Below are 14,913 nucleotides of genomic sequence, written 5' to 3'. Positions count from 1 at the left end.
TTGATTTCTTTGGACAAAGCAAGTTATGTGGACACAGACATTCTGTTTTCTTAACCTGGGATTAATGTGTGGTGTGAACCCAGCCACAGATTAGTTATACTATCCTTCATTCCAGGCAGAACAACTTTACTTTCTTTTGTGAGATGTATTGTTTCAGTCGAACCATTTCAGGTACCAAACCATAGTTTAGGTGGGCTTCCTCTACATACAGAGCTGGAAACTACATGTCCATTCCTCTTTCCCAAAATGTTGCTTCTCCCTGCCCTTCCACCCACCAGCAGGGCATCTTACTTAAGAGCTCCCTCCAACCCTTCTTCTTCAATCCAAGTATTAGTCCCATTAAATGAAATTAAAGTTATTTTGGAGTTGGCATGCATAGACTTGCATTGCATGTATTCCTAAATAAATCTGCTGTGGAGTAAGTCCCATTGAAAGCAAAGGAATGTATGTCCAGATATACACACACTGCAGGAAAGATTCATTCCTAAGTAAGCAGGCAGAGGTGAGGAGGCTTATTGTCATGTGGGAGAAGAAAATCAAGTGACACTAAACTATGATAGCATATATTGAAGGGCAGTTGAAGCAGATTGTTTAATCTAGGAACTAGATGACTGGCAGCACAGTTCTCCAGAAATCTTCAGTGGAATTTAAGCCCAGGTTAATACTGTATAATATTTTATATTATATAATGATATAATATAATTTTATATATTTATATAAAAATTATATTAAAAATGTAATATTTCCTGGGGATGGTTAGTTTCTTAGAAGGACCCAGCTCTGCCTGCAAATCATAAAGAACTTCCAGCCATCAAGGTTTTTATTATATTTATTGTATTATGTATTATAGTGTTTTACAGTTTTATATTTCTATTTATGTTTTATTGTAAACCGCCCAGAGTCCCTTTTGGGAGATGGGCAGTGATAAATTTGATTAATAAATAAATAAATGAATAAATGAATGAATGAAGGGTATAGGTTGTATCCTGTGTTGTGAATCAGGTTAAAATTAAAATCTTGCTATGTTCCTGTAATTAATCTGCTTTTGGACCAGAATAAACTGTGAATATTGAGGACTAGTCTGATAAATAGGCTTCTCCATCTCTCCTTCTATAATCCCCATATGTATTCTTCAACATAGAGCTAATGAAGGCAAGAAATTGCAAAATAAACTATTTAGCTACTTGCCGGTAGGGCTGAAACAAATTGCTAGGTGACTGAAAAAGAAAAAGCCCCAAGGAAGTCATTATGGATAATTCTTTTTAAGTGATGTCAGATTCCATATAATATTGTTAAAGTCTGTAAATAATTTATGGCTAAAGCAAATCCACCTTCTTGACCAACTCTTCTCATCTGGGCAATGGGAATATAATTGGAAAAAACAGCAACCTTTTGTCATGGGCAAATGTTGGAGAAGTAAATTGCTACACTATGATGGCCAGAGGAAATGTGACACCTCTTCAGGACATACAACCAGAAGTGAACCCTGTTCAAGATGTTAAGTGCTGAGAAGATGCTGGCAGTTTTTCCATAGATGGTAAATAGGTCTGCAACAAGGGAGGGCACTGGAAAAGCATAAGAATACTCACTACTAATTTGATGTTAATTATACAGTTTTTTTTTAAAAAAAACCATACAGTAGATTTAAAGAATATATATGCACAACTCATTGCTTAACAGCTGCCAAAGTTTTTTTTATGGAGCAAAAGGCAAACAAACAACAGGCAGAGAGAAACTCATCTTGCAGCAGAGGAAGTTCAACACGCCAATTTTCTGTTCCCCAAAAACTCTCTCACTTTTGAGGCAGGTCCAAATCTCTTTGAATTAGGCCTTCCACAAAATGAATTTTACACTCCTAATAGACAGGGAAACTAGGAGCATATGGGTTTGATTCATGAAAAAGCCTAGCATGTTTTTTTCAGCGTGTCTGATTCTTTCTTATGTTTCACATAGAAAACTGCTGACACACATTTGGTCTTGCCCTTTGAGCTATCCCGTTACCTTTTGCCTTAGTGTTTTTAACTCCCTCACAGAGATTAAGGATGTCTCCTTCTATTTTCATCACAGGGTTTGAATGAAGAGTGGAAACTTGCCTTAGAAAAGGACGATCTTCTTCAATCAGGCCTCTTTCAGGGGCATTAGGACTGCATCTTAGAGAATTCCTAGTCTGAGAAGCTGGGAGAAGCAATCCCAATAGGTAAAATGGTAAATGGTTAACCCCTCCCATCTGCCTCCTGGCTCCTCCTCCCTTTAGTAGCCACCCCAATCCCACCACTTGAGAGACAGCAGCAAAGGTCATTCACCCCTCAGCCATCTCTGGGCTTCAATCGGAATGCAGCTATTGTCTCTTGAGGTGTTTTAATTCGTACCAATAGAATTCCTAAGGAACCAGGAGCGGGGAAAATGGTATATTCTCTTTATGGACACAGACATGGAAACACTTCTCCTGCTTTTCTTTCTGCGGGGAGTTTTCTACTCTGACACATATTCAGGTTTTGTTTCCTTCTAACACAGTTCTAATGGCAATCCGAAGTATTGTCTCTGTGTGAGGGCCACACATTAGACCTGGTGGTTGCCTCGGGGCAGTGGTGTTGTGATCTGGATTTGGGGGACATTAACTTTAGTCCCTGGCCATGGATCGATCACTCTCTCTTGGCCCTAGAGTTCTTCGCAGCTGCCCCTCGCTACAGGGAAGTGCAGCCTACTCAATTGGCTTGCCCCAGGTGCCTGTGCTGTTTCAGAGGGAGTCTGGGGTTTTTCCTGAAACTCTGGGAAAACCCCAGATCAGCAGAGGTGCTTGTCACAGCTTGGAAAGAGCAGATGATGGGGTCCATGGACCGAATCGTGCCTGTGTGGACTCTCTGTGTACATGGTTCTCATAGACCACCATGGGTTACTGAGCAGCTCCAAGAAAAGAAGTGACACAAGAGACACCTAGAGTGCCACCGGACAAAGACAAAGAGTGAGGCCAACCAAGCACGCATACACATGCATGCACATGCACACACACACACATAGGTCAGAGCCTATACTAAAATATGCCTTGTGGTGATAAGAGCAGCGATGCATATTTACTTCTCTGCCTTTGTTGCATCTGCGGATAGCTGCCCAGCAGCCCTGTTTCAGGTAACCAGGTCCCTCCTGGGTAAGGAAGAGCCAGGAACATCCCTGCAGGGCTACTGTGAGGAATATTCTCAGCATCTGTCAGATAAAGATGCTCAGAGTTGGACTTTGGTTGGGCAGATCCTTTGGACCTGATGGAGACGCATCTGCGTCCTGTTATCTGAGAGGAGTTTGAGCTGATTGATCCTGAGGAAGTGGACAGGGTCCTCCTGGCTGTGAGCTTGGCCACCTGTGTTCTGAACCCAAGTTGCTCCTGGCTGGTCAAGGGCTCCTGGGAGGTAGCATGTGGTTGGGTCCAAGTGGTGGTTAATGCCTCTTTGCAGGAGGGGGTGGTACCGCCTGCCTTGAAGGAGGCGGTGGTGTGCCCCCTTCTCAAGAGGCCATCTTGGACCCAACAGTGCTAAACAACTTCCATCTTTTTAGGGAAGGTTGTTGAGTGGGTGGCTGGTGTGCAGCTACAAAGGCCCCTGGATGAAGCAGATTATCTGGATCTTTTTCATTCTGGGCTCAGGCCAGGGCACAACACCAAAACGGCATTGGTTGCACTTGTAGATGACCTTTGGAGAGCTCAGGATGGGGGTGGTGTAGGTGTTTTGACCCTCCTGGACTTTTCAGTGGCTTTCGATACAATTGACTGTGGCATCCTTCTAGACCAGCTTTGAGGATTGGGAGCAGGAGGCAGCGTGCTACAGTGGTTCTCTTCCTTTCTCCACAGCCAGTTCCAGTCAGTGTTGTTGAGGGAGGAGGGGCTGAGCCCTAGGCCTCTGCAGTGTGGGTGCCCTCAGGGACCTGGCTTTTCCCCCCAAGCACTGGGATAGGGTGTGACTGATGAGAGGACTTTGTGGTGGAGTGGACTGCATGTGAAAGTTTAATTATGGTGCCAGGTTTTAATATTTGTGATAGATAGATAGATAGATAGATAGATAGATAGATAGATAGAAGACAGATGTTGTTTTAACTGTTGATTGTGAGCTGCCCACAGTTCGGTACAAGATGGGCGGCTACGTAAATGTTTTAAATGAATTAAATAAATAAGTAGATTCTCGAGATGGAAAGATATTTTCCAAGCCTGGGCATAGCCATGAAGTGTTGAAGGGTGTTCACTTCATCTTGATTTGGAGCAGGAAAGGATAGAATGAAGCCTCCAGGTGGCTTGGGGAGGCTGGAGTTCAGGACCTTGGATAGCTCCCAACAGCTTGCTCACCTGCTGCATTTTATGCAGGGGGCAGATATCCTTTCTAGGCTCCACCTTTTTCCTGAAAAATGGAGCCTCATCCTTAAAGGGGCAGTTCTCTAGTCAGAAAGACTCCAGCCTTCTATTTTGCACTGAATTCCCAGGAAGTACTGTGTCTCCTGATGTGAAGCGTTCCAGAGGAATCTGGGCCAGCTGGATCTGGAATATTACAGATGAGAAGGTCTGTAGCTCATGGGAAGAGATGCCCCAGCTTAGTCACCTCTGTAGCAGGTCTTCTGGATTCAGTAACTTCTATAGTACATCACAGTCCTGGCTGCTGCTCAGAATCAGATGGCAGTATCTTCCTTACAGGAAAAGTGATCAATAAGGGCAATCAGTGAGTGTCTGAAAACCCTCAGATGATCACAGACCATTTGCAAGACAACTGTTTTGAGCTGGGGCAGATGTGGACTGTTCTTAATGTCCATTCCACACCTATGATTTTCAAACTCTTGTGACACTAAGATCATGGGAAACTATTTTAATTCCCTGAAAATTCATCACCAAACCCTGGTCCCCACCAAAAATAGAAGGTCAAGTACTGAAAATGGACTGTCTCTAGAGATGTTTTTGGAACTGTTTAGTTTTTGCTTATCTGCTATTAAACAGATTAGCTTAGCTGAATTTCAACATCATAACTGCAGTGCATTCTTTCCATGGCCTTAAATAGTTTGAACTGAAGAAAGAAAGCAATTTATGAAATCAGCTCTTAAAACCATAAGAAACAATTCTGAAAATCTAGTTTTATATAGATAATATTTATATACCGTATATTATTCTCCTCCTCTTCCTGCCCCATTCCTTTTTAAAAAGAATAAATAGAATAAGTATTTAGAGGGAAAAAATAGAAAGAATAACAAAAGCATAATTACTGCTATAGCATAGGAAAAAATAGCACATGGCTGGATCCTGCTCTGAAATTTGTAGTGGGGCCAGAAGAAAGAAAAGGGTGGGGTGTGCCAAAATTTGATGTGATTTGAATATAATTAAAATTAAATAAATAGCCTTAGTGGATGGCACCACTTAACCAACCTCATCTGATCTGGAAGACTAAGCAAGGTTGGACCTGATTAACTTTGGGAAAGGAGACCACCAGGAAAACTGGGACTATTGGCTGGACTGGGAAGTTGAGGAACATTTAAAAACACAATACAAAAACCTAAACCAGTAAGATCATTTAAATATTAAATGCTTGATGCAAGAGATTGGAGTTTGGGGGAAATTTGCTAAATACTAAGTAAATAAGATACAAATAGTGAGTCTGAGGACAGTACATAGAACAGCCTCTCCCACATTCCAGCAAGATGAGACTCTGACATGGGGAGGGCATCTCCAGCGGGGTCTCACCTGTAGATCTTCATGGCTGGACCAATTCATAGTAGGAGAGGCAGTCCTTCAAACACTCAGGCCTTAAGCAGTTTAGGGCTTTCAAGATCAGGAAGATAAGAGTCTCCTTCAAGTTGAACTCAACTGCTGGTGATTTCCATTCCATGTAGGTTTGGTTTGGTTTTGCAACCACACAACTGTAGTTTTCCATTGCCTTCTTCTGGGATATTTTTTTGACTTCCCCGTCTCACTCACAACCATCTATTTCCAAGCATTAAACAGATCTATCTTGCTTAATAGTTTGAGATCAGCCAAGGTCAGCTCAGTGCTGCCATCTAGCCATATTTAAAGGTCAATACCATTACCTTAAACTGCCTGTAACACAACTGGCAATCAGTGTGGATCTTTCAATACAAACATCATGTGATTTCTGTGCCTTGCATCATTTAGATGTGTTTGCATTGCCACTTGTTGCTTAAAAACGGAACTTATATATTTACAAGTGTATAAATACAGTGTAGCCCTAAGTGTAAACATGCCTCTCCCTGATTTAAGGTTTCTCTGTATTTGCATTACAAAGAACTCGGGAAGTGACTGAATAGATGGTCCAGTCCTGTGGTTTGAAGGAAATACAGACACAGCCTTTGTTGCTGAAAAGAGAAGTAGAGTTGATTCATCATGTTCAAGTGCCAAAACACCAGATTTGTGTACAATAAATCCCTGCTCATAGGAAGTATCCTGGATCACTATCTTTCTCTGCATGTAAGTAGTTTTTTGCAACCAGGTGACTAACAGGACATTAAATAATACACAACTGAGAAAACAAGAAAAGCTACATGTCTTAAGGGTAGATGCAACATAAAGTTCCTTTCTTTTCCCCTTGAGAAAGTAGAAAGGGAATATACCTCTTGCTCAATGAAATGAAACAAGAAGGGCTTCTTCAAGATAATTGGCATAGGTGAGAGCTTGTCCCTTGTACAATGAAATTCTTCATCCTGTAAAAGCCAAAGTGATTTTTCCCAGCTTCCCATTTAGATTAGAATATGCCCTGAGTATAGGGGCATGCTCAGGGACAGACTGAAAAAAGTTAAGAAGGTAACCACAGCCATACAATCAAAGTCTTACCCTTTTTACATGTCCTGCATTTGCAACACACTTTGAATATGGGCCAGAGTTTGGGTTGCACTGTTGCAACCACCATCTTGACTTTTCTGACCCCGCTTCCCTGCTCATGGACATTTCTCCTTCAGTAAATCTGTTGGCTAGTAGACGTCCCAGCTTACTGTTTCAAGTAGATCTGCTTTTAGAAAGCCACACAGTTTGGCAAGGCAAATATCTTGATCTAGGCCTGTTTTGAATGGAGCATTTCCGTTTCTCTGCTTATGCCCAGGCCACCTTCAGCACATCCCCAAACTCTGAGTGTGCCTTCATAGCCCCTCCAAGCACTGTTTGAAAATTACAGTGGCATAACCATAGTGCATATCAGAAAAGGGGGAAATTATGATATATATGGAGAGTAATCATATTCATTCTATTTAATTAATTTCAGTTACAGAACTGGAATCTAAGTCCTATGAAGGAAGATTGAAGTCATTAGTTAGCCTGAGATGTGGTTCTTAGACTGATAAAAATTAAGGCAGCCATTATGCACACAACCAGTTGCAGACTTCCCAGAACTGGCTTCTCTTGAGTGCCCAGTAAGGTAGTAAGAAAAAGAAAGTCTCCACTCTAACATAGGCTGATGGATTGGTTCTCAGCTGAAAATTAGCTCCCTTGCTGGGGGCCCCCTTGCTGGGCGTCTTGTACCACTAAGCTTTCATCTTACCAAATCTTGCTAAAGACAACTCTGTGAATTTGTGCTTGGGAATAGATTATTTTCAGCTCAGGCAGCTGCCAAAGGCCTGAAGCTTAGCCTTGAGAAAGCCATCAAGATAGAGCAAGTCCCTGGTTTAAACACGTCCCAGTTTACAGATGATTCCTAGTTAAGAATAGACTGCCATAAAGACTATTATATTAAAAAATTGAGTTAAGTACAATGTTTCGGGTTAACGCTTGAAAAGGACATCATGTTTGGTAAAGTCGAGGGCCAGGGGAAAAGAGGAAGACCTTCAATGCGATGGATTGATACAATTACTGCAACAATGGATGCAGACATTGGAACAATCAGGCATATGGCACAAGACCGAACAGCATTTCGTTCTGTTATACATACAGTCACCATGGGTCGTAAACAACTCGACGGCAACTAACAACAACAAAAACGCCATATTTTAATCTGTGAGTATGAATGAAACATTACTGTATATCTTTCCACTCTCCCCCTAAACCAGAATAAGCGGTGATTGCTAGCAAGCAAAGCATGAAAATGTGTCTACAGTACCATAAATGTTGTGCATTTAGAGACTATATGAGCAATTGAAATAGTCTTACTGCATTTCTTTTGGCTTTGTTTGAAATACGTTTTGCCCACGCATGTTCTTGCTTCAATATTTTGCAATGAAATATTGCTTGGGCTGGGGTGAGGAACCTGTGATTCTTCAGATGTTATTGAACAACACTTAGTCACTCCAGACATAGTGAGGTATTGTCATGATCACCGTTGCGATGCTTGTGACATCGCAACGGCTCGCACGACAATGCAGGGAAATGGGTCCCTGGCGGATTAAGGGAAAAGGCAACTAGGTAACAAGAGAGAGCAACAGGTCCTGGCAACAAAGTATCAACTCTAGCCAGCGGCACGGAAGAGAAAGATACAATGTTGCAAAGAAAGCAATTGACAAGGCCAGACCAAGAGGCGCGCCCAAGCTGTCAAAGAGATTACGAACCTGATCGCCCGGCAATGAACCATCACCAGCCAGGGAAGCAATCGAGGAAACGCCCGGAGCACAGGAGGGGCTCTACGACCCCTCATCTACCGACGACGGAACCGGCAGGGCTCGGGGGCGCACCCGGAGTAAGGAGGGGTGGAGCGCTGACCGGCGCGGGCTATTTAAATCCTGTTCCAGCGCGCTCCACTCACTCTCAGCTTTCTTAAAGGGCACGCATACTGTTACTCAAATAAAACCAGAACCTAAGCCCACGCTAGCATCTGTGTTTTTACTGGGTAGCAGACAGAGCCTGACACAAAGCTGAGAGTCACCAAACCAAATTCGCCAAGCTCCACTGGACGAAAATTTTCCGCGGGAGAGATCCACTGGCGATAACGGAACCGGGGACGGCCATGGAGTCAGCACTTCGCACCAGAGGCGTGAAGGATGGCCCGCAGGAGGCAGAGACGACCCGACAGCTGCTGGAGGCGGCGCACCCGAGATGGGACACGGGCACCCTCCCTGCCCACACCGCACCCATTCCAGACCTGGAGCTCCAACCCAGATGGGAGAGCCCCAACGGAAGACGAAGTCGGGGGCCAACAACTCCTCACATGGGCCGGCAAAGCAGGACCCCGGATGGGAACACCCTACTCCACCTGGAGGCTCCACTACCCCCAAACGCCCAAGCAGGAAGGTGCAAGACTACAGACCGGACAGCATCTGGCAGCACCGACGTCGGACGACCAGGGCACGCCAGACAGGGTCACGGCCCTGGAAGCCAAGGTACGAGATCTGGAACACATGCTCCAGTCCCTGACATCGGCAGACCAGGGCACGCCAGACAGGGTCACGGCCCTGGAAGCCAAGGTACGAGACCAGGAACACATGCTCCAGTCCCTGGCATCGATAGTAGGCGAGCGCTCAAAGACTGAGGTGGCACAGGGGGCAAGAGGGGATCGGGGCACCCTACCCACCCCATCAACAACCCCGAGCGGAAGGGGCCAAGCACGAGACTCTGTCGCAGGGCTTTGTGGCCCCAGGGAGTGGGGGCCATCCCTCACCACCCACAGGTAGGGGTCCCGCAAATTGGGGGGTTCGCCAAAGACTTCCCCGTAAAATTTGACAGAGACCCCACGAACCTGTCCTTCTTTCTTACGAATGCGAGGGACTACATGGCCCAATACGGCCATTCCTTCGGCACAGAAGCAGCCAAAATCTCGGCAGTGGCCACCAAGCTCAAAGGCAGGGCTGTGGACTGGTACATGCAGATGTCCGAGTCTGGAGCCCCAGCCTTGGCCAATTTCCACGACTTCCTAGCCAAGCTGAAGCATTACTTCGAGGACCCCCTGGTGAAGGAAAGGGCCAAGAGCACACTTAAAGCGCTTCGCCAAGGAAGAAAAGCGGTGGCTGACTACGCCCTCGAGTTCAAGGTCCTCACAGGCAAAATCCTGGAATGGTCTGAGGTCACCTTGATCGACATGTTCAAGGGTGGCCTCAACCAGGAGGTGCTACAATGGGCACTCTACAGGGACGACCCAGCCTCCCTTCACGGGTGGATTTGCCTAGCCGGAAAAACGGAGCACGCTCAGTGCACATTCCTGCTCACGACCGCAAATGACAAAATCCCTCCCAGCACAAGAGGACCAGTCCCACAGTTGGGCCTGACGTGGGACACAGACCAACAACGGAGGCTTGCCCGCGGGCAATGTACCAGGTGTGGGAAGACGGGCCACCGAGCGGCGGACTGTTTCAAAGACAGGACAATGGATCGCCTGCCCAGACCAACACCGAAAACACCACACAAGCCATCCAACCCCACCAGACGTCTGACAGGAGCGCTAGCAACCCCGGACGAGGAAGTGGATGCCTACCTCGCAGGGGACGCGATCAACGCCCAAGAACAGCTGGTGGAAAACGCCCCCCACCTGCTCTAAGCAGCGCCGCTGGGCAGGTAGTAAAGAAGGGGCGCAACAACCCCAGGGTGAGTGACGATTGCTCCATCCTGGCAGGGACAATTGAACTCTCGTATGGCCCTAGAGCCATTGCGGTCGAGGCTTTGGTTGACTCTGGGTGCTCCAGAAATCTGATCCACCCAGACATTGTTGCCGCACTAAAACTGCCCTGCTCCCCCCTCCCTAAACCGCTGGCGTTCCAACAACTCGACGGCTCTACAGCGGGGGGGGGGGGGACCGGCCACCCAGGGGACCAGAAAGGTCACCCTGACAATGGGCACCCACAAGGAATCCATAGACTTTGTGGTAACCCAGATAGGGAAACCCAATGTAGTGCTGGGGATCCCCTGGCTAGCACGCCACAACCCACACATAGATTGGAGGACACGCTCCATCACGTTCAAAGACGGGGTCTACCAGGCACTGACGCCGGACAAATCATCTGCTCTGACGGTGGGGAGGGCAGAGGTCGTCGACCAAACCCACGACCCCCCCCCCCCGAAAGACTGCCGGAGCAATACGTGGACTTTGCAGATGTCTTCGGAGAAGAGGAGGTGGACCAATTACCCCCTCACCGCAAGACGGACTGCACAATTGAACTGCTCCCAGACGTCCCATTACCCAAGCCCAAGATCTACCCCATGACCCAGAGACAATTAGCGGCGCTGCGGGAATTCTTGGACAAAAACCTCTCCAAGGGCTTCATAGATCCAGCGAACTCGCCGGTTGGAGCACCCGTCCTATTTCGTGAAAAGAAGGATGGCACCTGAGACTATGCACCGATTACCGCGGATTAAATTCTGCTTCCCTATCCAACAAATACCCCCTACCCCTCGTAAAGGACATGCTGGCGCACTTGTCAAAGGGAAGGATGTTTTCCAAACTCGACCTCTGTGAGGCGTATTACAGAATCCGCATCAGGGAGGGGGACAAGTGGAAAACGGCGTTCAACTGCCCCTTGGGCTCCTTCCAATACAAGGTACTGCCTTTCGGTCTGGTGGGGCCCCCGGGGGTCTTCATGCAACTCATCAATGAGGTACTGCATGAACATCTGTTCAAGGGCGTACTAGTATACCTGGATGATGTCCTCATCTACACAAGGACGCAGAGGGAACACGAGAGGTTAGTGAGGCAAGTCCTCACTAAACTCCGGAAAGCTAAACTTTATGCCAAGCTGTCCAAGTGCGAGTTCCACAAGTCACACTTGGACTACTTAGGCTACAGAATCTCTGACAAGGGCATAGAGATGGACCCAGCGAAGGTTCAGGCAGTTTTGAGCTGGGAGCGCCCACACACCAGGCGCCAGCTTCAAAGCTTCCTTGGGTTCGCAAACTTCTATAGGTCCTTCACGAGGGGGTTCGCGGAAATTGCCCTGCCCTTAACTGATTTAATGAAAACCAAAGGCGTCGGGGAGACGCGCAAGGTAAAAAACCCAGGGCTGTGCTTAATTGGACTCCCGCCTGTCAAACCGCGTCTTTACAGCGGAGCCAATTCTATCCCACCTGGACCCCGAACGGCCTTTTGTAGTGCAGGTGGACGCTTCCGACTTCTCCATAGGGGCCATCCTGCCGCAAAAGGATTCCGCTGGAATCCTGAAGCCATGCGCCTATCTCTCCAGAAAATTTTCAGAGACAGAGAGGCGCTGGCATGTGTGGGAAAAGGAAGCCTTTGCAGTTAAAGCAGCACTGGAAGCTTGGCGCCACCTGTTGGAAGGGGCAACCTGCCCGTTTGAGGTCTGGACAGACCACCGCAACCTCGAGGTGCTCCGCACGCCCCGACGCCTCAACCCCAAACAAATCCGCTGGGCTCAGTTCTTCAGCCAGTTCAACTTCCAGCTGAAGTTCATCCCAGGGAAAAAGAATTTCCTGGCAGATGCACTCTCCCAACTGCCACAGGATGCGGAGCCTATCTCCGACATCGTGGGGACGGTGCTCTCTGATTCCCAGCTGGGTCTGGCAGCGGTCACCCGGGGGCGCGCTCGAGGACAGCCTGGCCCCCCCTCACAAGCAACCCCGGCGCAACCCACCCCTAGACGCAGGCAACCGCAAATGCCAGGTGGGTTACGGTTTGATTTTGCAACGGCATTAAAATCAGACCCCTGGCTCCTCGCCAACCCCAACAAGGTCAACATGGACCAGGACCTCACGTGGGCGGAGGGAAGGTTATACGTACCTGACTCTCAACGACAGGCGATCCTCAACAGATCGCACGACAGCAAACAGGCTGGTCACTTTGGGTTCTTGAAAACCCTACATCTAACTTGGGGGCAGTTTTGGTGGCCCTCGCTGAGGAAGGACGTCAAGCAGTATGTGGCATCCTGCCCAGTGTGCGCAATGGCCAAGCAGCCGGCTGGCAAACCCCAGGGGCTGCTGCAACCCATGGCTGAACCCTCCCGCCCGTGGGATGAAATCTCAATGGATTTCATTGTGGACTTACTGCCTAGCCAAAAGAAAACGGTCATATGGGTAGTAAAAGACTACTTCTCAAAACAAGCCCACTTCATCCCTGCGCCGCGATCCTGTCAGCACAATAGCTGGCGAAACTGTTCCTAGTCCATGTGTACTGCCTACACGGCTGCCCCTCCCGCTTGGTGACCGATAGGGGCACACAATTTACCTCGAGGTTCTGGCGGGCTTTTTTAAAACTGATAGGTACCCAGCAAGCCCTGTCAACCTCCTGGCATCCCCAGATGGATGGATCTATGGAGATCCTTAATGCCACACTGGAACAATTCCTCCGCTCCTATATCAATTACCACCAGGACGATTGGGTGGACTTACTCCCGTTTGCAGAGGTCGCATACAATAACGCGATACATCAAAGCACGGGACAAACCCCCTTTGGGGTGGTGTTGGGTCGGGAGTTCGTCCCCATCCCTGAGTTACCCCAACCCCTGTCCCCAGCAGTAGCCGCCTGTGAGTGGGGTACGAAACTTGCAGATTCCTGGCCGATCATCAAAGACGCGCTTAAAGAGGCACAAACCGCCTACAAAATACAAGTGGACAAACACTGGCACCAACAACCAACGTTTCGGCCGGGGGACATGGTCTACCTATCCACCAGATTCATAAAATGGCCCCCAAGTTTATTGGGCCATTCCAGGTGACACAGATCATGAACCCAGTCACAGTGCGCTTGGACCTGCCCCATAATTTAAAGAGACTGCACCCGGTGTTCCACTGCAGCTTACTCAAGCCAGCAAGTGACCCCTCCTGGTGGCACCCACGCACGCCCCCCCCCCACCAGTGATGATAGACAGGCAGCAACACTTCGAAGTAAAGGAGGTACTTGACTCCCGCAAGCTACGGGGCTCCCTCCAATACTTAATCAAATGGAAACACTTCCCGCACCCTGAGTGGGTCGCTGCCCGCGACATCCAGGCTCCAGACCTGATCCGCACCTTCCATACCGCCTATCCCTCCAAACCCGCGGCTTAACCTTCTCAAAGGGGGGCAGCATGTCATGATCACCGTTGCGATGCTTGTGACATCGCAACGGCTCGCATGACAATGCAGGGAAATGGGTCCCTGGCAGATTAAGGGAAAAGGCAACTAGGTAACAAAAGAGAGCAACAGGTGCTGGCAACAAAGTATCAACTCTAGCCGGTGGCATGGAAGAGAAAGATACAATGTTGCAAAGAAAGCAATTGACAAGGCCAGACCAAGAGGCGTGCCCGAGCTGTCAAAGAGATTCCAAACCTGATCGCCCGGCAATGAACCATCACCAGCCAGGGAAGCAATCGAGGAAACGCACGGAGCACATGAGGGGCTCCACGACCCCTCACCTACCGACGATGGAACCGGCGGAGCTCGGGGGCGCACCCGGAATAAGGAGGGGTGGAGCGCTGACCGGCGCGGGCTATTTAAATCCCGTTCCGGCGCACTCCACTCACTCTCAGCTTTCTTAAAGGGCACGCATACTGTTACTCAAATAAATCCAGAACCTAAGCCTACGCTAACGTCTGTGTTTTTACTGGGTAGCAGGCAGAGCCTGACAGGTATATGCTAGCATTTGTTGCCCAGCTTGGGGCCACAAAATCTGGGCTACAAATATCTAGACAACCACCAGATGACAGGACTAGTAGACTTTTCTATTTCTCTTTGCTAGATATGTTATGGCCCCATCATCCTTGTTTTAGATGCCCTTTGGTAGAAAGTCTGATTCATGCAACCCATTAAACACACTGCATAGTGGCTTAGCATGTTTTGTGAATCAGTCCTAACTCCAACTGAAAATCTGTTATTGATACCATCTTTAAATGGGTTGAATGCAAAAGATATCTCTATTTCAGACGTTGCTAATAGACCAATTATTTAGACCTCATGGCAATGTATTCCCAAAATTTCCATAACAAAGGAAATTCTTGCTCGAGTTATTAAGGCAATCTTCAGCAGTTAAAACTGGATCTTAGAATTGTAGCGTAGGTTCATATATTGCACTAAACTACAATTGGCATTGCTCACATGAT

The sequence above is a fragment of the Candoia aspera genome, chromosome 7 (assembly GCF_035149785.1).
Source record: "Candoia aspera isolate rCanAsp1 chromosome 7, rCanAsp1.hap2, whole genome shotgun sequence".
Classification (NCBI taxonomy): Eukaryota; Metazoa; Chordata; class Lepidosauria; order Squamata; family Boidae; genus Candoia; species Candoia aspera.
The sequence above is the reverse complement of the archived record's forward strand: the minus strand, read 5'-3'. Positions refer to the sequence as shown.